The 27231-nt window shown below is 38.1% G+C and overlaps 1 pseudogene; it reads left to right on the forward strand.

Moving 5' to 3' along the window:
• Positions 1-873: 873 nt before the first annotated feature.
• LOC118909792 (eukaryotic peptide chain release factor GTP-binding subunit ERF3A-like) lies at positions 874-26579 on the forward strand (annotated as a pseudogene).
• The last annotated feature ends 652 nt before the right edge of the window (positions 26580-27231 follow it).

Below are 27231 nucleotides of genomic sequence, written 5' to 3' on the forward strand. Positions count from 1 at the left end.
GTGGGGGAAAGGGAGAAAATGTTGAAATGGAGATATTCACACTGCATCCTCCTGCCTTCTAACAATGGCGGTCCTGAAGAAGATCCTGCTGTCAGGCTGCACCTGGTGTCCAAGGAGGGTGAAGGGGAGACAGGAGGGAGGGGTGAGCTCAGAATGAGAAAGGAATCAGATGAGCTGTCTCAGGACTGGGACTTGAGAAGGGGGAGAGATGTCTACAGAGGCTTTTTAGGAAATTGTCTCTGTGACGTGCTCAAGGCCTCTGGAATCAGATTTGGGGTCCTATGGCCCCTGACACCAGGCTGAAGTCGCTCCTGAGATTGGAGTATTGAGTCCTTACTTGAAGAAGGTAGGGACAGGATAAAAATATTAATATTGACTGAGTATTACTGGGTACCGGCTCCAACCAGGTTAGAGGGCCAGCTTCAATGCCTGCAGACTCTGGGGACAGGGCCGTTTAAGGGTTGTGGTGGCCAGGAGTGGACAGTCGGGGGCATTCTGGAGTCAGATGGAGTTCCAGCTCTGCCCCTCACTAGCTGTGTGGACTTGTAGATTCAGTTTGCCTCTTGTGACCCATTTGCTCCTCTGTAAGGTGTGTATAGTAAGGGGGCACACCATCCCAGGAAGTTATGAGGATTGAATTATCCAAGGCATGTCATGCTCTGTGCGTGGATATGATTTCCTTTGTTATTTCTGCAGGGCCCGCTGTACCATGCCATTTCTTCTAATCCTCATCAGAGACCAGCAAGAATTGGGTGGAAGAATGCTGAAGTCAGTTTAAATAGTTATACTTGTTTCATTTACTTTATGAAAAATTCCTTCCTTTTTGTAACTTTCTTTTTTTTTTTTTAATTTTTCACATCATGAGCTTTTTTATAACTTTCTTATTTTTAAGGGTTTTATGTTTCCAAAAAGTTGATACCAAAGATATTACTTGTACAGGAAAAAGAAAAGAGCCCCTAAATCCTGCATTCTGGTTTTAAACTTTCCTTTTTTTCCACTGTCAGGGCATTTTGACACTGGAGTTACTGGGCTGTTACAAACGATACATCTCCTGTTCACATTTTGTTTGTCCTTATGAAATGAAGCTTTATAAAAATAGCAGTCTCTTGTAGTCTCTGAGTCAGAGCTCTCATGTCAGCAGTGAGGCCAGCTTGAAAGGTATTATCCATTTCTGTTGTGAAAGATACTTTCCTATGTGTCACTAGACATTGGAAAATGGAATTAAATATGCAAAGTTCTATTTGTTGTTTGAAAGCATCTCTATTTTAAAGTATATACTCTAAATTTTTTACCAGAATACTGAGTTAAAATACCTTATTTCAGTAGAAAATAGGGAGACAGAAATGTCCCCAGAAGAATCATGGGAGCACAAAGAAGAAATCAGTGAAGCAGAGTCAGTGGGTGGCTCCTTGGGAGGTGGAAGGCCCCCAGAGGAAAGTGCCCAGGAGATGACAGAGGAGGAAGAGGAGATACAAAACCCAAATCTGTGGTTGCACCACCAGGTGCTCCTAAGAAGGAACATGTAAATGTAGTATTCATTGGGCATGTAGGTAAGTTGCGTTCACCGCAATAAGAAATGACCAAAGTTACTGTGTACAACAAACAGAACATCTTACTTGGCTTCTTGGAGATGTTTAGTGAAACTGAATGGAATTGATCTAAAATGTCTTGACTTTTAACTTGATTTTTTAGCTGGCAAAAAATTGCCAGCACTTTATTCTTGAAGGTTGGGCTGATTAACAGTTGTGTAATGGAATAGAAGCTGGAAGAAAATAAGCTACAGTATATTTGTATGATGCATAATTGGTCTCTAGACCACTGATGATGGCTCAGCATATTATGACATTAATTAACATTCTAGAAAATGTGCCTATTTTTTTGTGTGAACTTCAGTTATTCTGTTAACTTTATAGGATTGACTTTACTACGTAGTTTGATTTTGTGTAATGTAAGAAATTAATTGGAGTGAGTTCTGGATGCTAGTCAGGTTGCTGGTTTAGCACAAAACAAAACCCTATTTTATTTATTCAGGTGTTCTCTGTCTGACTTACTCCCAAAATTGTGAAAGGAAAATACAGGATTATGTGTCCTTTTTTCTTCTCTTTACCTCTGGCTTCCCCTCTTCTTCTTTTTTATTAGCGAGAACCCTTTTGAAATTTGTGAAGGCACACCTGTATTTGCTAAGAGTGAAAGGCAGGCTACCACCTAAGTGGAGCTCTCAGCTCCTGGTCTGCTCTTGCTGTCCACGGAGCCTCCACTGGGGTAATTTATATTCTGTTGTTGCTGTGCTCTAAGATAACGGTCAGGGAGGAATCTGTTCAGAAATTCATTTCTTTATCAGTAAAGTAGTTCTCAGTCATTGTTGAGTTGCAGGGGATCTTAGCAGCTTCATTTTACAAAGAGGAAGGTAACTAGCCAGAGTGTGTGCCCCAAATTCCTATCATTTCAGTTGCTGTTGCAAGATGTAATTATATCAGCTAAATGATGCCTTCAGTTGTTGGTGTATTTAATTGTTGGTATTTGGGGTTTTTGTCTTTTACATCTGGTTTACACATTGTTGATGTTACTTTTAGATGCTGGCAAGTCAACCATTGGAGGACAAATAATGTAAATATTTTTTGTTAAATAATAGAGTTAATTTAATGGAATGTTTTGGGCATTGCAATCATTCACACAAAGGAGATAAAACAGGTTACCCCAACTTAAGAAAAATTAATAATAAAATGACAATACTTGTAGGGAAAGCTGATATTAAGTAATTTTTGCAGTATGATTGCTGTTAGTAATTTCTGATGGAATTTAGGTCTTCTCTAAAATCTTCTGTCATCACCCCCAGGAACATAAATGTATTTATGAAAGCTGTCTTTTAGATTTTTTTATAAAAACTAAACAGAATCCTACATTATAGGAAATGTTAGTCTGCTTTGAATATAATTTTCTTGGGAGTAATGAAAAGCAGTTCTTGAATTGGGTGCATGGGGGAAAGTTTTTTCTAATCCATCAACTCCTTAAATTTATAATCAAAGATAGGTGGTTGGCTAACATGCTAAGATAAGAAGATATGAAAACACCATGGTTGACCTTTAGTAATGTATTCTAATGTTGAAAATCTTTTTAATTAAAAGGCTTTTCTTTTTTTAAAAATTGAAGTTTCATTGATATACAGTCTTTTAGTTTCAAATATACAACACAGTGGTTCAACAGTTACACATATTATTAAATCCTCACCCCCTCTAAGTGTGATTACTGTCGATCAATGTAGAAAAATGTTACAGAATCATTGACTATGTTCTCCATGCTGTACTATTCTGACCAAATTATATTGTGATTGTGAATTATTGTGTCCTTTTATCCCCCTCAGCCTCATTCCCCACCAGCTTGGTAACCACTAGTCACTTCTCAGTGTCTGAGTCTACTGCTGTTTTGTTCCTTCGGTTTTGTTTTGTTTCTATATTCCACAAATAAGTGAAATCATATGGTATTTGTCTTCGGCTTGTTTCACTGAGTATAATACCTTCTAGATACATCCATGTTGTTGGAAATGGCAGTATTTCTTTTCTTTCTATGGCTGAATATTCCATTATGTATATGTACCACATCTTCTTTATCCTATAGATAAATTTATTAATCCTTTATTCTATTTAAATTTATCTATCTTTTATTCTATTGATGGACACTTAGGTTGCTTCCATACCTTGGTTATTGCAAATAGTGCAGCAATAAACATAGGGGTGCATATGTCTTCCCAAATCAGGGATTTTGGGTTTTTTGGGGGGGGGGTAAATTTCTGGGTCAAATGGTATTTCTATTTTTAGTTTTTTGAGGAACCTCCATACTGTTTTCCACAGCAATTGCACCAATTTACATTTCCACTAAAGTGTAGGAGGGTTCTTCATTCTCCACATCCTCACCAGCATTTGTTATTCCTGGCCATCCTGACTGGTGTGAGGTGATACCTCAATGTGGTTTTAATTTGCATTTCCCTTATGATTAGCGATGTTGATCTTTGCATGCGCCTGCTGGTCCTTTGTATTTCTTCTTTGGAGAAGTGTCTGTTCATGTCCTTCCCCCAGTTTTTAATTGGGTTATTGTTTTTTGGGTGTTGAGGCACATGAGTTCTTCATATATTTTGGATGTTAACACTTTATCAGATGGGTCATTTACAAATATATTCTCCCCTACTGTAGGATAAGGCCTTTCATTTTTTATCCCTCCTAAATTAGACCCATTTCTTTAAACTATATCATCAGAGGATCCAGAGGGCATATCTTCATGGTTTTGCTTTAAATAATCTTAGTTGGTAATCTTGCCAGTTACTTGTGACAATTTCCACAACAGACCCTAAAAGAAGCTATTAAAAAGGAATCCTTAACTAAGGCCTATTGGGCCTACTAGATGTATTTTAGAAGAATATATTTTTTGCTTATTGGCTGTAATTTTGGTTGGCATTTTCCTGGGCTTCTATGGTTGGTTGGAAGTATGCTCTGTAGATGACTACAGAGCACACATAGAGATGAAGGCCAGAACAGGAAGGCTTTGATTTGGATAGATTGAGTCAAGGGAATGGTTAGTTATAACTCAGGAATTATTTAAAAATTATAATCTCTTTTTGACAAGTATTTATAAAATATTAAATATTGAAATGTATTAGACCTAATTTCTTGGACAACACTGTTGGAATTAATTTTGTTTTAGTATTTATATTTGCTTTTTAAAAAATTTTTTATTCTGAAATAATTTGACTTAGAGAAATGTTGCAAAAACAGTATAGGCTTCCTATTTGTCTTTCCTTCAGCATACCTTAATGTTAACATTAAATAACTATAGTACAGTCATCAAAACTAGGAAGTTAACATTGGTGCAATACTATTAACTAAACTATGTAGATCTGACTTGAATTTCACCAAGTTTCTCCACTAATGTAGTTTTTCTGTTCTAGAAGTGCACACTGCATTTAGTTGTTAAGTCTCCTTATTCTCCTCTAACTTGTGACATTTCCTCAGTCTTGTCTTTCACAACCATCATCGTTTGAAGAGTGCTATTCACTGGCTTTATATGTTCTTGTATTGGGTTTGAGTGGTGTTTTTTACAAATAAATTAAGCTTATAGATTTTGGGCAAAATATCAACAAAGATACGTTGTGCTCTTATCAGAGAATTCTCTCTGTGGTACATAATGTCAGTATTCAGCATGTTTTGTTGATTACTGGTGATATTAGTCATGATTACTTGGTTAAGGTGATATCTGCCAGGACTCTCCACTGTAAAGTTATTTTTTTCCCTGTTATCCTGGGGAAGATAATTTGAGACTATGTAAATGTCTTTTCCACAGAAATTTTCCATGATTGCACCATCTACCCAGTGGTACCTTTACTTTAAAATAGCTGTTTTCTGGAGTTGAAATTCCCTGCAAGGGCTTTAAGTTTCCTTAACTTCATTGAATAATTTGTAAGTAATTAAGTGTTTGCTTCTTTTTTCTTCAAATATTTTCAGGTATTTGACTGGAATGGTTGACAAAAGGACACTTGAGAAATATGAAAGAGAAGCTAAAGAGAAAAACAGAGAGACTTCGTATAGTAAACTTTTATGATGATAAATAACTTTAAGGGAAATGCTGTCTGCTTAATGTTCTTGCAGTCTACTAAGATGTAAGTTCATGAAGTCTAAAATTGTGTCGTAACAAAGGAAAAGCTTCCCTTCTGCTCATAGCACACAGCATATCAGTTCGACGTGACTTTATAACTTACACAGAGAAAATTTGGAAACATCCAAACATCCTGTTGAGTAATAGACTTGTTCAGTAAATTATAAAGCATTCATTTAATTGGGTCATTACCTGACAACTAAATGCATTTATAGAATTTATAATAAGCATTAGTAGAACTTAGATTGTAGTGGAATTCGGGGAGAAAGCAGGTGACATAATAGTACTTCAGATATGATCACTAACTATGTAAATACTGGGAAGAAGAAAAGCATATGGACAGAATTATTGACAGTGGTTGCCTCTGAATGGTGAGAGAGAGCGTCAGCTTTATTCTTTCTAACCTTACTTAGTTGTCAAAAGTTAATAAGCTTTATCTGTTTGGGACATTGATAGTCTTCCCCGCCCCCCAATTATATTACTCTGTCTTAAGGGAAAAAATCATAATCAATGTTATACTTTTAAAAATGGATTATAAACTATGAACTACAGATAATAGTATAATCTCAGTTAACACCCACTGGTATAGATATTAATAATAATTTTACATGGCAAAGAAGTCCTGAAACAGTTTTTAGAAAGTAACCAGTCTCCAAATGGCAGTCAGTGACCTTAACTTTTGAAAAATATTCCTTGGCCATTATTTGTATTATAATTGTGCCAGATGATTATAAAATGAAATATGTAGGAATTTATTACTTAACTCATGGTGATACTGGCACTGGTACCAAGTAGTCTTTCTGTGTATGTTTTCATGTCAACTTGTTCTTGTATGTTTCTGTCGACTTGTTTCATAAGTAATGTTTGCTTATTAAAAAGTAGAGCTTTCCTATGAAACCTTTGATGTTCCAATGAAGTGGCATAAAGCAAAGAAGCAATTAGCATTAATCTACATGGAAAAAGTTTTGAATGTTCCCTGACCTGAAAAAGAACCTCTTAGGCTTTTCTGACACCTTAAAACACATCTTGTTAACTGATACACAAAATAAATTGTGGTAAAGCAGAAGCTCACAGACACAGTTCAGAGCTGTGGTGGCCTGATGCAGAGAGGCTGAGTGTGGTTTCTGGGCAGGAGCTTGGCTGTGCCACTCGCTGCTCAGGGTGCATGCTGCCTCTGTGATGGCTTGATGCAACACAAATTCTGAGCATTATTTTCTCCTTTCGTCTTTCTTAAAAGCAGAAGTCCTCTTCAGATTTCTTTTAGTTAGTGAGAAAGTACTAACCTAGGTCTCCTGTGAAAGTGAGGTGGCATAACATGAACTTTAAGAAAGCAGGAGATTGACTGTAGGTACATGTAACAGGTCCAAGGGTTTGAATCACAGTGATAGAAGTTTTATTCCCTTAATTTGCATTTCTACCCAGTCTTGTTAAGTGTTAGAGCTGGATATAAAGCTGGATATCATCAATTACACCTTTAGTGGTAGAAGAACATCTTAAAAACTCTTGTGTTCTTACCAATATTACTTTAAAATTATTTCAGATACTTGTCTTGGGCCTTAGACAGAAATCAGGAAGAAAGAGACAAGGGTAAAACAGTAGAAGTGGGTCATGCATATTTTGAAACAGAAAAGAGGCATTTCACAATTCTAGACACCCCTGGCCACAAGAGTTTTCTCCCAAATATGATTGGTGGTGCTTCTCAAGCTGATTTGGCTGTACTGGTAAGAAAGACATTTCCAATTCACTAGAGTATTTGTTAGCAGACCCACTTAAACTTTAAATATTTGAATTCACCTTCTAAAACCTAGAATTTTTGTTGTGGTAAACTATGATATACATAGTCACAATTTTCACTTTGGTTTCACTAATCTGCTCAAAAAATCTTTATAATTTGATTTACCTATGAAATAATGTTTCATCTTTTCTCTACCATTGTTATTGTCTATTCCTGTGTCAGAACCGAGTGTCTACTCAATGCCAAGCTCACTCCATTTTGTACCAATTTAGTGTTCTGTGGGTATAAAACCAAAAAAAGAAATGCTCTATTTAAGGCCTGCCATTTGTTGTTGGTGGTGCTCTCGCACTAAGTCACAGACATGTTTGAGTTGTAAGATAAAAAGGCATCCTCGATTTTGGAAAATTGGGGAAACATTTACCAAAATATTAAACCATTAGGCATTGTAATGTTCAAAAGCATGTATAACTCATTTGCTTCTATTTTCTGGCAAAAAGCTTCTGAAAAACTGAAAGGAAAGATGTTTTACTGATAGAAGGTACACCTGAACGTGTAAGAATAAACTATTTGACTTCCTGGGATAGGTAATCTCTGCCAGGAAAGGAGAGTTCGAAACTGGATTTGAAAAAGGAGGACAGACAAGAGAACACGTGATGTTGGCAAAAACAGCAGGTGTAAAACATTTAATTGTGCTTATTAATAAGATGGATGATCCAACAGTAAACTGGAGCAATGAGAAGTAAGCTTAGATGTCTTACTGGCTTTTTTGTAGACATGTAAGTGGAATTACGGATGGTTTTGTTATTGCATGCTTTTTCCTGCTGGGGTTTTTCTGAACTTACTCTGATGATGAAACTGTCACTGGGCAGTGGATTATGGAATTCTCCATTCCTCCAAAGGAAAGAGTTCAGGTGAGAGACATGATGGAGAGTTAAACACAGGAGTTTTTTTACTTAGCAAAGCGGAAGGGAATGTAAGCACTAGAGAGGAGGGTAGGTAGCCATTCACTGGGTTTTACATGGTGTAATTTATGGGGGTTTGTTTGGTTTCCTCCCTCCCATTTTGTCATTCTCACACCATCTTTTGGATCTGTCTTGCTTCCTCCCCTTGAGCCTCTTTGTGCAAATTTGTGTTCATCATTTTTCCCATGAGTGTCTAAGCAAAACCCACAGTGGTGCCAAAACTGTGATGTGAATGATAGGATGGCCTCAAGGTCATTAGCGACAAGATCTTCCTTAAAAGTGTGTATATTCCAAAATCGGGAAGGTCCCAGGGACCCATATCTTTTGCTTATCAGTTTGTGTTGAACCCCAAAAGGGGCTGGTCTAAGGGGGACGGTGGTCTCTGGGCAGAGACTGGGTGGTTTACCACCCTCCTTTCTCCCTTCCTGCTCATGTCTGTTGTACCTACTCTAACAAAACTAGAGTTCAGTTGCTTTATAGTATAATTAAGTTTTTATAAATACTCATAGATATGAAGAATGTAAAGAGAAACTAGTGCCATTTTTGAAAAAAGTGGGCTTCAATCCCAGAAAGGACATTCACTTTATGCCCTGCTCAGAATTGACTTGAGCGAATCTTAAAGAGCAATCAGATTTCTGTCCTTGGTACATGTGAGTAGCCTTTTCATCATTTTTAAAAATGTTTATGTCTTAATAAGTAAAATATTGACTGTAACTTTGGCTTTAAAAATACCATGACCTTTACCCATTTTTAATTGAGTTACCTATTTGTTACTGAGGTGGAATACAAGTCCTTTATCATGTGCAAATATTTCCTACCTTTCTAAGATGTCTTCTCACTTTCTTGGTGGAATCCTTTGAAGCACAAAAGGTTTTAATTTTAATGAAGTGTAAGACCCAACGGCCTTATTCCGGTCTGCGCTTCTCCCCAGTGAGGAGACAAAGGCCACGGCAGATCGATGCAACAAGCAAGAGGTTTATTGTTATTCCAGCTAGCTGGGGTCCAAGTGTCTGCCCGACAGAGCAGGTTTCAACAAGGACCCCGAGCACTTAGAACTAAGGGTTTATATAGCATTTTCAAAGCACTTAACTCATAGTAATTTCCCACAGCTATACATTATTCTTGCAAGACATACATCCTGGGATTAGGCAGGATAAGACCATTCTTCAATTGTCAGGGCAGATATACATCCTGGGGTTAGGCAGGATAAGACCATTCTTCAATTGTCAGGGCGGTTCCACACGATAAGCTTGGTATGTAGGATTTACTGACCAACGTTAGCTGACCAAGGGTCACCGCTGCCTTATTCCGGTGTTCATGATTGATTAACTTGTTTTTCTAGGCCTTACCCAGCTCCAGTTTTTCTTTTTAAGTCACAACCTCAGAAAATGGCTTCTAGGCCCTTAGAATGGCTACTCTTATGCTAACTTATTTCTATTCTTACAGAAGTCCAGTTTATATTTTTTCTTTCACTGATGGTGTGTTTGGTGTCATATCTTGGAAAACATTGCTTAATCTGGTCATGGAGAGTTAGGCCTACTGTTTTTACTGTAATAGAATACAGTATTAGCTTTTACATTCAGGTTTGTGTTTCATTTTTGTAAAGTAAAACAAAGTCTTAATTATTTAAGTCTTAATTTAATCTTTTAATTAAATTAAATTAAGTCTTAATTTTATTTAAAAAATGTTTATTATTTAGGTTTGTAAGTTTTCAAATTGGGAAATATGAATCTTTGAATTTTGTTGTTTTTCCCCCCAAGATTGTTTTGACTACTAAGTGCCTTGAATTTCTGTGTGGACATTAGGATCAGCTTGTCAATTTCTGCAAAAAGGCAGCTGGAATTTAAAAAGAATTGCATGGAATCTGTGGATCAGCTGGGAAGCACTGCTGTCTTGCCACTATTGTCTTCCAATTCATAATATTGTCATTTTAAAGGAGAGATTATTTTATAGAATCCTAATTTCAGAGCAGGAAAAGTCCATGAAATTTAATATGGTCATTTTATTATAACACATGGCTATTTACTATAAAATATTTTTCTAAATCTTAAAGTAAGTTTATGTGGAAGCCTTTTCATTATATTGAGCTATTTTATGTTTTTAGTTTCTGAGCAGTACATGAAATGAACTGGATGATAAATTGAGAAGAGTACATGGGTAGACCAAAAATATTCTTATAAAAATGTTTTTTTAAATTAAGTTACAGTAGTGTAACTTCTTAATTTTTGATAATTGTGTTGACTATGTGTAACGGTTATTATTACATTCTCAGTGGATTACCATTTATTCCGTATCTGGATAATTTGCCAAACTTCAATAGATCAGTTGATGGACCAATCAGCTGCCTATTGTGGATAAGTACAAGGTAACCAAAATGTTCAAGAAATTGGGTTTTATGGAAGGTGAAGTAATTGTTTTATCTTTTGTTTTAAACTTTGTGAAACAACGGATTAACAATGTAACATAGATGTCTCTTTTTCATCAACTATATATTATTTAGTGGTATAGGCAGACCCTAATTTAATCAACCAGCTTAGTTTATTTCAACTGCTTCTCTGAGCCAATGATTGTTTTTTTAGAGGAACTCAAAAAAGTGAAACTGCTGGGCTCCAAGGATTTGCACACTGAAGTTGCTGGATATTGACAAATGGCCTTCCAAAACACTTCACCAACTGTACTCCTGCCAGCAGTGCATGAGTGCTGCTTCCACCAGAGCCGCACCAACAGTGCCTGTGCCTCTTTAAAAAAAAATAAGCCTCATAATTTTTAACTAGATTTTCAGCCTGACTTTTTAAGTTTTTCAATATCAATATGTAATGTTTTGCCTTCCTCAAATACTTCATTCTTTCATTACCTCCTCATGCAAAGTTTCTTGAATAAGTATAGTTTTTACAATTTTATACATGAGAAAACTAGGCTGAGAGATTGAGAGAATCTGAATTTGAGCAAATCAGATCAGATATAAAATTTTGTGCTGTCTCTTGCACCTTTTCTTTTAAAATCTTAGGCATAACTACTTATTAGAATTATAATTTTACATATGCTTATGATACAAATATTATGGAATATTTGTTACCGATTCTGTGTTTAAGATCAATCTTAAGCATTCTACCACTTGAGCTGAAGAGTCTCACTGTGAATAAGCTCTGCAAGATTTCACGTTGGGTTTTTATATAATAAAAGTCTGAAACTTGATTTTTTATTTTAAAGTAAACAGGATATGGGCACTGTGGTCTTGGGAAAGCTGGAATCAGGATCTATTTGTAAAGGCCAACAGCTTGTGATGATGTCAAACAAGGTAAGAGTAAATTATACTCTTTCTCATTTAGATTTTCTCTTCAAAATATTAGCAAGGATACAGAACTTTTCAAGAGTTTAGGGATTTCCATTAGAAACTTGACATTAATAAAATGTAATCCTGGATTTTAACAGTTAAGTATAGAATTTAATACAGAATATATGTGATGGTATAGTTATTCAGTGACAAATAGGGAAGGGTCAGTTTTAGCAACACATTAGAGCTAAGATGCCTCATCAAGAGATTTTTAGTTCCATTCTCTTACAGGAAGTAAGTAGAGACCTGGAGTGGTTAAGTGACTTGCTTCTGTTAACACACTGGATTAAGTGAGCCAGGCCTGTAAACTCAGGTTTAATCATGATATAATTGGCTTTTATTTTATTTATTTATTTTGAGTATGTAGCTATGCTGGGTACTAATGTGTTCAAGTAATGCTCCTAATTTGTTTTGAGAAGAGGGTTTGCCTATATCATGAGTGGGTCTTTTCTTAACTCTTTCTATCTTACTGTAATTTCTTCATTATTGGAGAGGGTTTCATTAAAATACCCAGATCTCCACAAATGTTTCCTTTGTGTTATTTCTAACTGCTCCATCAGTGATAATTGCAGCTGACCTGTTACCAAGAAACTGTTACTGTTTTCCAGAGAGGGCTTCTCTAACAAGTCAAGGATGTTTAGGTAGGAAGACAGACCTGAATCATCAGAATCTGCAAACAGAGATTTTGTTAGACTTGAGAGAATCTCTTACCATGCTCATTCCAGGCACAGTGAATTTAAAAAGGTATCCATTGTCAATGTTATGCTTAGGTGTAATTAGCAAATTGTAGATTATACTTTTTAGGTTTCTTGATGCCTTATACATTGGAGTATGGAGCGCCCTATCATAGTCTCTTACTTTCTATGGCAATTATCTCTGCTACTTGAAGGTCAGTGACAACTGAAGGAAAATAAGGTCAGGTAAAATCCTTGCTCAATTTTGTCTGTAGAGCAGTCACAGAAGTAGAGTTTGCTCATGGAGATAGAAGATGGACTGGTGGTTGCAAGGGGCTAGGGGAGGAAGAATAGGAAGGAACTGCTTAATGGACACAGGGTTGTGGGGTGGTGATGTTTGGGAGCTAGGTACCAGGTATAGTTGTACAACATTGTGAATGGAATAGATGCCGCTGAAGTGTACAATGTAAAATGGATTTGAAAAGTAAAATTTTTATATGAGTATATACTACAACAGAATGAAAAGTACAATTCACTGTGTGCTTGTATCCTTAGCGCCGGGCTATTGCTGTAGGTGAGGGGCCTTAATATATGAGTTACAGATTCTCTGTGGAAGTGATCACCTTATGCTAATTACTGGGCAGGTCCGTGTAACATATCCCAGAGTTGCTAGGCAAACCTTAAAAACTCACTGCACTTTAGTCATTGACTCTCAGTGGAAAAAAAGTTAAATATTTTAAAAGACACAGATGCCATACTATTTTATATTAAAAACAGCTAATGGGTAGGCAACCTATGGAGTGGCAAAATACAATTACATACCATAAATCTGATAAGAGGTTAATATCCAAAATACGTCAAAAAGTCCTGTAACTCAAAAACAAAACAAAAAAATAACCTGACTGGAAAATGAGCAAAGGGCTTGATTTCTCCAAAGAAGATGTTCAAATGGCCAATAAGCACAAGCAATGGTGTTCAACATCACTGGTCATTGGGGAAATGCAGATCAGGACCACAGTAAGATATCACCTCACAGCCATCAGGAGAGCTATGATCAAAAAACAGAAAATAACAAATGCTGTCAAGGATGTGAAGAAATTGGAACGCTTGTGCACTCTCAGTGGGAATGTAAAATTGTGTAGCTGCTAAGGAATACGTAATGGTATTTCCTCAAACAAAGAATAAAATCCTATGATCCAGCATTTCCACTTCTGCATATATACCCCAAATCATTGAATACTGAGCTTCAGGAACCTTTATTCACAGCAGCATTATTCGCAGTAGCTAAGACATGGAAGCAACCTGTCATGTCCATTGATGGATGAGTGGATGAACAAAATGTCATATACACATAACAGTGGGATTATTCGGTTTAAAGAGGAAAGAAATTCTGACACACTACAACAAGGATGAACCTTGAAGGCATTATGCTAAGTGAAATAAGCTAGTCACAAAAAGATAAATAACGTATGGTTCAACTTCTATGAGGTACTTAGAGCAGGTAAAACCCTTAATACCTTTCATAAACTAAGAATTTTGCTGGTCTCAATCTTAATTTTTTGTGACTATGGATTAATTTAAAGGTTAGACTAGCTGTATTGTGTTTAGCTATAAAAGACCATATTTGTGGACAGGGATTGTTACACTGGATTATTTGGGCAAACACTAGTAAACAAGTAAACTTGTTAAGTAGACAGTGGAACTGCTAGTTTCTACCCTTTTATCCTGTTACTGTAAAGAGTTTAGCTAACAAACAGGGTTGTTTTTCAGTTACTAGGAATGAATTTCAAGGGTCAGGTATCCATAAAGTATAAACTGCCTTTGGGAAAGAAAAAAATTATGTAGGTGCAGAGAGAAAGAATGCTGTTAGAGCTTAGCAAGTGACTAGAATTCTGGAGGGAGTGTCATTCTTGATTCTCCATTGTTTATCTACCATCGTGAGATAGTTTATTTCCTCTTGAAGGGTGGTATTTTCTGGCTTGTGTTTCACAAATAGGAATTATGTCCAAGGGCAGAAATGGAGTAAAAATATGGAAATAATTGTGAGTATTGATGTTAACATTTTTTCTCATCTGTATATTCTTTCCTAAAAACTATTGTGGTAAAAGACAGGTAAATTTTACCATTAGTGACATTTAGATCATTCACAGGATTGTGTGACCATCACCCCTCTCTGGCTCCAGAACATTTCCATCACCCCAAAGGCAAGCCCTGTGCCCATGAAACAGCCGAAGATTTTTCTTTTATTATTATTATTTTTTTTTTTGGTATGGATAATATACAACCACTTGAACAACACTATGGTCAGTAGACTCCCCCCATTATCAAGTCCCCCCCCACATACTGCATTACAGTCACTGTCCATCCTCTCCAGCCTTTGGTAGCTCTCAGTCAATTACTGGGTTCTGTGAGTTTGCTGTTTTGTTCCTTCAGTTTTTTCTTTGTTCTTATGCTCCACAGATGAGTGAAATCATTTGGTACTTGTCTTTCTCCACCTGGCTTATTTCACTGACCATAATACCCTCTAGCCCCATCCATGTTGTTGCAAATGGTAGGATTTGTTTTCTTCTTATAGCTGAATAGTATTCTATTGTATATATGTATCACATCTTCTTTATCCATTCATCTACTCATGGACACTTAGATTGCTTCCATTTCTTGGCTCTTGTAAATAGTGCTGCAATAAACACAGGGGTGCATCTGTCTTTTTCAAACTGGGCTGCTGCATTCTTAGGGTAAATTCCTAGGAGTGGAATTCATGGGTCAAGTGGTATTTCTATTTTGAGCTTTTTGAGGAACCTCCATACTGCTTCCCACAATGGTTGAACTAGTTTACATTCCCACCAGCATTGTAGGAGGGTTCCCCTTTCTCCACAACCTTGCCAACATTTGTTGTTGTTTGTCTTTTGGGTGGTGGCCATCCTTACTGGTGTGAGGTGATATCTCATTGTGGTTTTAATTTGCATTTCTCTGATGACTAGTCATATGGAGCATCTTTTCATGTTTTTGTTGGCCATCTGAATTTCTTCTTCCGAGAACTGTCTGTTCAGATCCTGTGCCCATTTTTTAATTGGATTATTTGCTTTTTGTTTGTTGAGGTACGTGAGCTCTTCATATATTTTGGATGTCAACCCCTTATCGGATCTGTCATTTGTGAATATATTCTCCCATACTGTAGGATGCCTTTTTGTTCTATTGATGGTGTCCTTTGCTGTACAGAAGCTTTACAACTTGATATAGTTCCACTTGTTCATTTTTGCTTTTGTTTCCCTTGCCAGGGAGATATGTTTATGAAAAAGTTGCTCATGTTTATGTCCAAGAGATTTTTGCCTATATTTTTTTTCTAAGAGTATTATGGTTTCATGACTTACATTCAGGTCTTTGACCCATTTTGAATTTACTTTTGTGTATGGGGTTAGACAGCGATCCAGTTTCATTCTGTTATATGTAAATGTCCAATTTTGCCAACACCAGCTGTTGTGGAGGCTATCATTTCCCCATTGTATGTCCACGGCTCCTTTATCATATATTAATTGACCATATATGTTTGGGTTAATATCTGGACTCTATATTCTGTTCCACTGGTCTGTGGGTCTGTTCTTGTGCCAGCACCAAATTGTCTTGATGACTGTGGCTTTGTAGTAGAGCTTGAAGTAATCTGGATACCTTTTATTTCTTTGTGTTGTCTGATTGCCATAGCTAGGACCTCCAGAACTATGTTGAATATAAGTGGGGAGAGTGGGCATGCTGTCTTGTTCCCTATCTTAAAGGAAAAGCTTTCAGCTTCTCGCTGTTAAGTATAATGTTGGCTGTGGGTTTGTCATATATGGCCTTTATTATGTTGAGCTACTTGCCCTCTATACCCATTTTGTTGAGTTTTTATCATGAATGGATGTTGAATTTTGTCAAATGCTTTTTCAGCCATTTATGGAGATGATCGTGTGGTTTCTGTCCTTTTTGTTGATGTAGTGGATGATGTTGATGGAAGTTTTCAAATTTTGTACCATCCTTGCATCCCTGGGATGAATCCCACTTGATCCTGATGGGTGATCTTTTTGATGTATTTTTGAATTCAGTTTGCAAATATTTTGTTGAGTATTTTTGCATCTATGTTCATCAGGGATATTGGTCTGTAATTTTCTTTTTTAGTGGTGCCTGGTCTTGGTATTAGAGTGATGTTGGCCTCGTAGAATGAGTTTGGGAGTATTCACTCCTCTTCTACTTTTTGGAAAACTAAGGAGGTTGGGTATTAGGTCGTCACTAAATGTTTGATAACATTCAGCGGTAAAGCCATCTGGTACAGGGGTTTTGTTCTTAGGTAGTTTTTTTATTACTGATTCAATTTTATTCTTGGTAATTGGTCTGTTCAGATTTTCTGTTTCTTTCTGGGTCAGCCTTGGAAGGTTGTATTTTTCTGGAAAGCTGTCCATTTCCTCTAGCTTATCCAGTTTGTTTGTATATAATTTTTCAAAGTATTCTCTAATAATTCTTTGTATTTCTGTGGGGTCCGTAGTGATTTTTCCTCTCTCATTTCTGATTCTGTTTATGTGTATAGACCCTCTTTATACAAATATTTTTCCATTTGGATTGGTCACACAGTTCTCTCAATATTCTTTTCTTCTTAGAGATCCTTTTTTCTCACTGTGCCTCAGCTTCTTTGTATTCCTCTTCTCCAATTTGTATTTCATTTAGCATCTCCTCCTCCGTATCTAACCTGCTTTTAAAACTTTCCATTGTAGAGACAGGGAAGATGGCGGCGTGAGTAGAGCAGCAGAAATCTCCTCCCAAAACCACATATATCTATGAAAATATAACAAAGACAACCCTTCCTAGAATAAAGACCAGAGGACACAGGACAATATCAAGACCACATCCGCACCTGAGAGAACCCAGCGCCTCACGAAGGGGGTAAGATACGAACCCCGGCTCGGCGGGAGCCGAGCACCCATCCCCCCAGCTCCCAGCAGGAGAAGAATAGGCAGAGCGGGAGGCAGATGGAGCACAGGACTGCCGAACACACAGCCCCCGCCATCCGGGCCAGAGTGCAGACACAGTATGTACCCAGGGGGCCCTGGATGCTAGGAAAACAGGGCAGCAAGAACAGTGAGCGGGAACCGGAGGCCAGATGCCGGAGGACATAAGAAAAGCATGCGACCAATTTTTTTTTTTTCTTTTTGCTGCTTTGTTTTGGCGAGCGCTTTTTGGAAGTCTTAAAGGGATAGGGACCCCAATACTAGGGAAACAGGGCAGCAAGAACAGTGAGCAGGCACCGGTGGCCTGGCACAGGAGGACACCAGAAAAGCGAGCGCCCATTTTTTTTTTGCTGTTTTGTTTTGGCAAGCGCTTTTTTTGGAAGTCTTAAAGGGATAGGGACCCCAATACTAGGGAAACAGGGCAGCAAGACCGGTGAGCAGAAGCCTGAGGCTGGCGCCGGAGAATAAAGAAAAATGAGCGGCCACCTTTTATTTTAATTTAAAAAAAAATTTTTTTTTTTAATTTAGAAATTATTTTCTTTTTTTTTGTGTGTGGTCGTTGTTTTATTTTGGCAGGTGCTTTTTGGAAGTCTTAAAGGGGCAGGGCAGGACACTTAATCCAGATGTAGGGAATCCAGGGATCTCTGGGCACCCTAACCACAGGGCTGCAGGGAGCAGGGAGGCCCCTTATGGAGATAAATAGCCTCCCAGCCGCTCCCGCTCCAACGCGACTCGACCACTTTAGAGTAGCTGCCCGAGCCAGGCCATGCCCACAGCAAAAGCGGAGATAAACTCCATAGCACCTGGGCAGGAAGCAGAAACCCTGTCTGCGCGCAGCTGCGCAGCACAAGCCACTAGAGGTCGCTGTTCTCCCAGGAGAGGAGGGCCACAAACCAACAAGAAAGGAAGTTCTTCCAGCCGTCACTCGTCCCAGCTCTGCAAACTATTCCTATCACCATGAAAAGGCAAAGCTACAGGCAGACAAAGATCACAGAGACAACACCAGAGAAGGAGACAGACCTAACCAGTCTTCCTGAAAAAGAATTCAAAATAAGAATCATAAACATGCTGACAGAGATGCAGAGAAATACGCAAGAGAAATGGGATGAATTCTGGAGGGAGATCACAGATGCCAGAAAGGAGATCACAGAAATGAAACAAACTCTGGAAGGGTTTATAAGCAGAATGGATAGGATGCAAGAGGCCATTGATGGAATTGAAATCAGAGAACAGGAATGCATAGAAGCTGACATAGAGAGAGACAAAAGGATCTCCAGGAATGAAACAATATTAAGAGAACTGTGTGACCAATCCAAAAGGAACAATATCTGTATTATAGGGGTCCCAGAAGAAGAAGAGAGAAGAAAAAAGATGGAAAGTATCTTAGAAGAAATAATTGCTGAAAACTTCCCCAAACTGGGGGAGGAAATCATCAAACAGACCACGGAAATACACAGAACCCCCAACACAAAGGATCCAAGAAGGACAACGCCAAGACACATAATAATTAAAATGGCAAAGATCAAGGACAAGGAAAGAGTTTTAAAGGCAGCTAGAGAGAAAAAGGTCACCTATAAAGGAAAACCCATCAGGCTAACATCAGACTACTCAACAGAAACCCTACATGCCAGAAGAGAATGGCATGATATATTTAATACAATGAAACAGAAGGGCCTTGAACCAAGGATACTGTATCCAGCACGACTATCATTCAAATATGATGGTGGGATTAAATAATTCCCAAACAAAAGCTGAGGGAATTTGCTTCCCACAAACCACCTCTACAGAACATCTTACAGGGACTGCTCTAGATGGGAGCACTCTTAGAAAGAGCACAGCACAAAACACCCAACATATGAAGAATCGAGGAGGAGGAACAAGAAGGGAGAGAAGAAAAGAATCTCCAGACAGTGTATATAACAGCTCAATAAGTGAGCTAAGTTAGGCAGTAAGATACTAAAGAGGCTAACCTTGAACATTTGATAACCACGAATTTAAACCCTGCAATGGCAATAAGTACATATCTTTCAATAGTCACCCTAAATGTTAATGGATTGAATGCACCAATCAAAAGACACAGAGTAATAGAATGGATAAAAAAGCAAGACCCATCTATATGCTGCTTACAAGAAACTCACCTCAAACCCAAAGACATGTACAGACTAAAAGTCAAGGGATGGAAAAACATATTTCAAGCAAACAACAGAGAGAAGAAAGCAGGGGTTGCAGTACTAATATCAGACAAAATAGACTTCAAAACAAAGAAAGTAACAAGAGATAAAGAAGGACACTACATAATGATAAAGGGCTCAGTCCAACAAGAGGACATAACCATTCTAAATATATATGCACCCAACACAGGAGCACCAGCATATGTGAAACAAATACTAACAGAACTAAAGGGGGATATAGACAGCAATGCATTCATTCTAGGAGACTTCAACACACCACTCACCCCAAAGGATAGATCCACCGGGCACAAAATAAGTAAGGACACGGAAGCACTGAACAACACAGTAGAGCAGATGGACCTATAGACATCTATAGAACTCTACATCCAAAAGCAACAGGATATACATTCTTCTCAAGTGCACATGGAACATTCTCCAGAATAGACCACATACTAGGTCACAAAAAGAGCCTCAGAAAATTCCAAAAGATTGAAATCCTACCAACCAACTTTTCAGACCACAAAGGCATAAAACTAGAAATAAACTGTACAAAGAAAGCAAAGAGGCTCACAAACACATGGAGGCTTAACAACACGCTCCTAAATAATCAATGGATCAATGACCAAATCAAAATGGAGATCCAGCAATATATGGAAACAAATGAAAACAACAACACTAAGCACCAACTTCTGTGGGACACAGCAAAAGCAGTCTTAAGAGGAAAGTATATAGCAATCCAAGCATATTTTAAAAAAGAAGAGCAATCCCAAATGAATGGTCTAATGTCATAATTATCGAAATTGGAAAAAGAAGAACAGATGAGGTCTAAGGTCAGCAGAAGGAGGGACATAATAAAGATCAGAGAAGAAATAAATAAAATTGAGAAGAATAAAACAATAACAAAAATCAATGAAACCAAGAGCTGGTTCTTCGAGAAAATAAACAAAATAGATAAGCCTCTAGCCAGACTTATTAAGAAGAAAAGAGAGTCAACACAAATCAACAGTATCAGAAATGAGAAAGGAAAAATCACGACGGACCCCACAGAAATACAAAGAATTATTAGAGAATACTATGAAAACCTATATGCTAACAAGCTGGGAAACCTAGGAGAAATGGACAATTTCCAAGAAAAATACAACCTTCCAAGACTGACCCAGAAAGAAAGAGAAAATCTAAACAGACCAATTACCAGCAACGAAACTGAAGCAGTAATCAAAAAACTACCAAAGAACAAAACCCCCGGGCCAGATGGATTTACCTCAGAATTTTATCAGACATACAGGGAAGACATAATACCCATTCTCCTTAGAGTTTTCCGAAAAATAGAGGAGGAGGGGATACTCCCAAACTCATTCTATGAAGCTAACATCACCCTAATACCAAAACCAGGCAAAGACCCCACCAAAAAAGAAAACTACAGACCAATATCCCTGATGAACGTAGATGCAAAAATACTCAACAAAATATTAGCAAACCGAATTCAAAAATACTTCAAGAGAATCATACACCATGACCAAGTGGGATTCATCCCAGGGATGCAAGGATGGTACAACATTCGAAAGTCCATCAACATCATCCACCACATCAACAAAAAGAAAGACAAAAACCACATGATCATCTCCATAGATGCTGAAAAAGCATTTCACAAAGTTCAACATCCATTCATGATAAAAACTCTCAGCAAAATGGGAATAGAGGGCAAGTACCTCAACATAATGAAGGCCATTTATGATAAACCCACAGCCAACATTATTTTGAACAGCGAGAAACTGAAAGCATTTCCTCTGAGATCAGGAGCTAGACAGGGATGCCCACTCTCTCCACTGTTATTTAACATAGTACTGGAGGTCCTAGCCACGGCAATCAGACAAAACAAAGAAATACAAGGAATCCAGATGGGTAAAGAAGAAGTTAAACTGTCACTATTTGAAGATGACATGATACTGTACATAAAAAACCCTAAATACTCCACCCCAAAACTACTAGAACTGATATCGGAATACAGCAAACTTGCAGGATACAAAATCAACACACAGAAATCTGTGGCTTTCCTATACACTAACAATGAACCAACAGAAAGAGAAATCAGGAAAACAACTCCATTCACAATTGCATCAAAAAAAATAAAATACCTAGGAATAAACCTAACCAAAGAAGTGAAAGACCTATACCCTGAAAACTACAAGACACTCTTAAGAGAAATTAAAGGGGACACTAACAGATGGAAACTCATCCCATGCTCGTGGCTAGGAAGAATTAATATCATCAAAATGGCCATCCTGCCCAAAGCAATATACAGATTTGATGCAATCCCTATGAAACTACCAGCAACATTCTTCAATGAACTGGAACAAATAATTCAAAAATTCATATGGAAACACCAAAGACCCCGAATAGCCAAAGCAATCCTGAGAAAGAAGAATAAAGTAGGGGGGATCTCACTCCCCAACTTCAAGCTCTACTATAAAGCCATAGTAATCAAGACAATTTGGTACTGGCACAGGAGCAGAGCCACAGATCAATGGAACAGACTAGAGAATCCAGACATTAACCCAGACATATATGGTCAATTAATATTTGATAAAGGAGCCATGGACATACAATGGCAAAATGACAGTCTCTTCAACAGATGGTGCTGGCAAAACTGGACAGCTACATGTAGGAGAATGAAACGGAACCATTGTCTAACCCCATATACAAAAGTAAACTCAAAATGGATCAAAGACCTGAATGTAAGTCATGAAACCATTAAACTCTTGGAAGAAAACATAGGCAAAAACCTCTTAGACATAAACATGAGTGACCTCTTCTTGAAAATATCTCCCCGGACAAGGAAAACAACAGCAAAAATGAGTAAGTGGGACTATATTAAGCTGAAAAGCTTCTGTACAGCAAAAGACACCATCAATAGAACAAAAAGGATCCCTACAGTATGGGAGAATATATTTGAAAATGACACATCCGATAAAGGCTTGACGTCCAGAATATATAAAGAGCTCACACACCTCAACAAACAAAAAACAAATAACCCAATTAAAAAATGGGCAGAGGAACTGAACAGACAGTTCTCCAAAAAAGAAATACAGATGGCCAACAGACACATGAAAAGATGCTCCACATCGCTAATTATCAGAGAAATGCAAATTAACACTACAATGAGGTATCACCTCACACCAGTAAGGATGGCTGCCATCCAAAAGACAGACAACAACAAATGTTGGCGAGGCTGTGGAGAAAGGGGAACCCTCCTACACTGCTGGTGGGAATGTAAGTTAGTTCAACCACTGTGGAAAGCAGTATGGAGGTACATCAAAATGCTCAAAACAGACTTACCATTTGACCCAGGAATTGCACTCCTAGGAATTTACCCTAAGAATGCAGCAATCAAGTATGAGAAAGATCAGTGCACCCCTATGTTTATCGCAGCACTATTTACAATAGCCAAGAATTGGAAGCAACCTAAATGTCCATCGATAGATGAATGGATAAAGAAGATGTGGTACATATACAAAATGGAATACTACTCAGCCATAAGAAAAGGGCAAATCCAACCATTTGCAGCAACATGGATGGAGCTGAAGGGTATTATGCTTAGTGAAACAAGCCAAGCGGAGAAAGAGAAATACCAAATGATTTCACTTATCTGTGGAATATAAGAACAAAGAAAAAACTGAAGGAACAAAACAGCAGCAGAATCACAGAACTCAAGAATGGACTAACAGGTACCAAAGGGAAAGGGACTGGGGAGGATGTGTGGGTAGGGAGGGATAAGGGGGGGAGAAGTAGGGGGGTATTAAGATTAGCATACATGGGGGGGTAGGAGAAAAGGGAGGGCTGTACAACACAGAGAAGGCAAGTAGTGATTCTACAACATTTTGCTATGCTGATGGACAGTGACTGTAAAGGGGTTTATAGGGGAGACCTGGTATAGGGGAGAGCCTAGTAAACATAATATTCATCATGTAAGTGTAGATTAGTGATAACAAAAAAAAAAAAAAAAAGGGCAGTTCCTGTATGGTAACCTCCAATGAGTTCTACACAAGGGTATAAAGGGCATATAAAAGTGTAAGCAAAGGGTCTGTTTGTGTTTATACAGAGGATCAAAGCTTAATTGGGCTACCCCGAAAATGAACTAAGATACGATATGAAAAAGAACTTCCAACATCAGCACTCTCTGGAAGACTCATGCCAGAAGATTATCATCAAAAACCCCAACAAAGATCCACGCACTGCTACAGCTGTAGATGCACTCATCCCACCAGCTCCTGGACTTGCCATGGGAATGAAGGAGATATCTAAGCTGGCCTGTGCATACAGTAAAACAACAAATTTGACTGGATTTATACTGTTGGAACTCAACCAAGAATTAGGAGAAGTGCAAATTGTAGCGCTCCTAAATCTTACAACTACAGACTATTTACTGTTAAAAGAACATAAGGGATGTGAACATTCCCCAGGAATGGGTTGTTTTAATTTGTCTGATTTCTCTCAGACTGTTCAAGTTCAGTTGGACAATATCCACCATATCATAGATAAGTTTTCACAAATGCCTAAGGTGCTAACTGGTTTTCTTGCTTTCACTGGAGATGGCTGGTAATTACAGATATGCTTTGGTTATGTAACTATACTCCTATTACATTAATGTGTGTGCACAATTTAAGTAGTAGCTTAAAACCTATACATGCTGAAGTTACTCTACAAGAAGATATGTCAAAGAAATAATTAATCTTCCCATGTTTTCTGCCGCCTGCTACTTCTATAGCTTTTCTTCTTCCTTCCTAATTACAACCCTTAAATAGAATTCGTGCCTCATATCAAATTTACCGAGTATCATAATTCTTCCAAGTGGTAAAGATACCTCAAGCGAATGCTGGTCATAGAAGCTACAGGGCATAAATATGCAAAGAAATAAAAAGCTAACCATTTCAAACAATAAGGCTTCTCTCTCACTTACCAACTTTACATTTCCCTGTATGGCCCCGGAAGATGACTGGTTAGCCAGAGATGGGTAAGATTCCTCAAGGGAGGAACAACCTAAGACAGGCACAGTCGCAGGGCGGTCATCAGGTGAGAAATTGGGGATCAACAGAGGTGAGGCTTAGAACCTCACCCCCCCGTTCTGAGAGAAATCTTCTGCATACATGGATGTTTTATTGCCCTTGTCTAGCTTGGATTCACACATAGTCTACAGGCACACACCTGATCATCTACATTTGCTCTCTTACAACACTAAACTATGTTTTTTACCTTTATCTTGTATCTACCTACCACTTCAGCATTTTATTAAAAATAATAATAATAAAGAGGGAAATGTGGTATCCACATATAAATCAAATATAAAAACCAAATGAGTATTCATATTTGAACTGGCTGTTTATAGTTCATAATGCATGAGCAAAACCGAAAGTTTCTGTGATGACTGCCCTTGTATTGTTCACTATGTAACTTATTCATTATGTAAGAATTTGTTCTCCATGTAAGAAATTGTTTGTTATGCCTCAGAAGATTGGAGACTGACGAAAATTAGGCTTGGGGTGGATTAATGATTGTGCATTGAGCATTGACTCCCCTATACAGAATTTTATTGTTGTTAACAACCATTTGATAAATAAATATGAGAGATGCCCTCACAAAAAAGAAAAAGAAAAAAAAAAGTACAGACTTCCAATGGTAAAATAAATAAGTAACCGGGATGTAATGTATAGCATAAGGAATATAATCAAGATATTGCAACAGCTTGGTAGGGTGATAGCTGGAACCTAGAATTGTCATGTATATAAATGTTTTATCACTGTGTTGTACACCTGAAACTAATGTAATGTAATACTGTGCATCAACTACCCTTCAATAAAAAATAATTATCTAAAAAAAAAAAAAACTTTCCATTGTATGTTTCATTTCTGATACTGTGTTCCATAATGATTGGATCTCTAACCAGAATTCCTCCCTGAGTTCTTGAATACTTTTCTGTACCTCCATGAGCATGTTAATGATTTTTATTTTGAAATCCCTTTCAGGCAGATTCATGAGGTCGATTTCATTTGAATCTTTCTCAGGGGTTGTATTCATACTCATAATTTTACTCTGAACCAGGTTCCTTTGGCATTTCATATTTGTACATGGCACCCTCTAGTGCTCAGAAGTTCTACTCTCTGGAGCTGCTCAGCCCATGAAGCAATGTCAGGGGTCGTAGAGGAGTGGTATTGGTGCCTGGGGGGAGGAAAGAGCCATTTCCTGCTTCCTGGATGCTGTGCCTTCTCCACCGCCAGAACCAGTGGGCCAAGCACACAGGTATAAGCCTCTATGCTTTGCGTTTGTAGTTGCTATAGACAGGGCTTCCCCCTGCCCGGCCTAGGTTTGCCGGTTTGCAAGCCAGGTGGGGCTGGCTGGGAGAAAGACACAGTAGGCTGCTTATCACGGAGGTGGTCCTTGGAGCTGTGTAGCCAGCGAGGGAGCTGGAGTTCCTGAAGAGTGTGAAACTTGGTACACATCTCCCCCTAACCTGCGCCAAGGAGCTCTTATATTCAGTGAGGAAAATGGAAGCTACCAGGGCCCAAACTACTTATCATGCATCTTCCACATGGCAAATAAAATCTCTTCCTTCTGCCTGAAATTCTATAGTGACTTCCATTAGTACTTTAACAAAAACATTTTAAAAGGCCATGAAAGATCTTCCTTTCTGCTGTCTCTTAATGTCATTTTATCCCACTTTCCTTTTTAAACCTCTGGCCACAGCTGGCTCTTCTCTGCTCATGAAAACATTAGGCTCGTGTCTGCCTTTGGGCCTTTGCTCCTGTGCCTGCAACGTCCTCACCCCCAGCTGCTCTCCCTGCTCCCAACTCTAGAACTATGGCCATGGCCTCTGTTTTCTATTGTCTCAGAAAGGCTGCCGCTGACTACCTAAATAGTTCCTCCGGTCATGAGTTATACTGCTACCTGACACTGTTTACAGATAACATCTGTGATAACATCTCTCTCTTCACCACAGCCTACAGCTCCTAGAGCAGAGACCATGTCAGCACTTAAAGCAGCATCTGGCACTGCAGACCGAGCTGGCGCAGGCCATGCTGCTCATGCTGTTTGACAAGGTCCAGGCACGAGGAGGAATCCTGAAAACAAGAAACCTCATAGCTGGCCCCTGCTAATTCCCGCACTTATTTTTGCAGTTATGATGTTGGTGATAGGGCTCATATATGGGAAATCTTATGTAATTAAGATTTATTCATCTTTAGTAAATAACATAACCCAAAATATTGATCAAAGCAGCAATTCCAGAAATGAAAGCAGTGTTATGGGACCAACTGTTCCAGGCATACTGCCACAAATAAGTGAGGCAGAACAGCCCAGGCCTCTCTTAAAACTAGATGCAGTTTGTCCTCCCCTTTGTAACAATTCAAACATGACTAACCGCGATTTCTTTAGAATATTGGCAGAGAAGGAGTTATGGGAACCTAGGTCATGGAAAAACCCATTCTCCCAAGAAACTTATATGAAACAGCAAAGTAATAAAGATTAATAGTCCCCACTGCCCAGGGCCCCCCCTTATGTTGCTTATAATATTAGAAGACACCTCTGGTAACCACGTCATAGAAAGAATTTATGAGCAAAATAAAATTTATATTGACAAATATCCCATATATAAAAGTTTATGATAAATTTATAAAATATTACTATATTAATAGTAAGGTAGTAAGAGCAGATTTAGTGTTATTATATAAAGGATAAAGAGGACTGCA

The sequence above is a fragment of the Manis pentadactyla genome, chromosome 10 (genome assembly GCF_030020395.1).
Source record: "Manis pentadactyla isolate mManPen7 chromosome 10, mManPen7.hap1, whole genome shotgun sequence".
NCBI lineage: Eukaryota > Metazoa > Chordata > Mammalia > Pholidota > Manidae > Manis > Manis pentadactyla.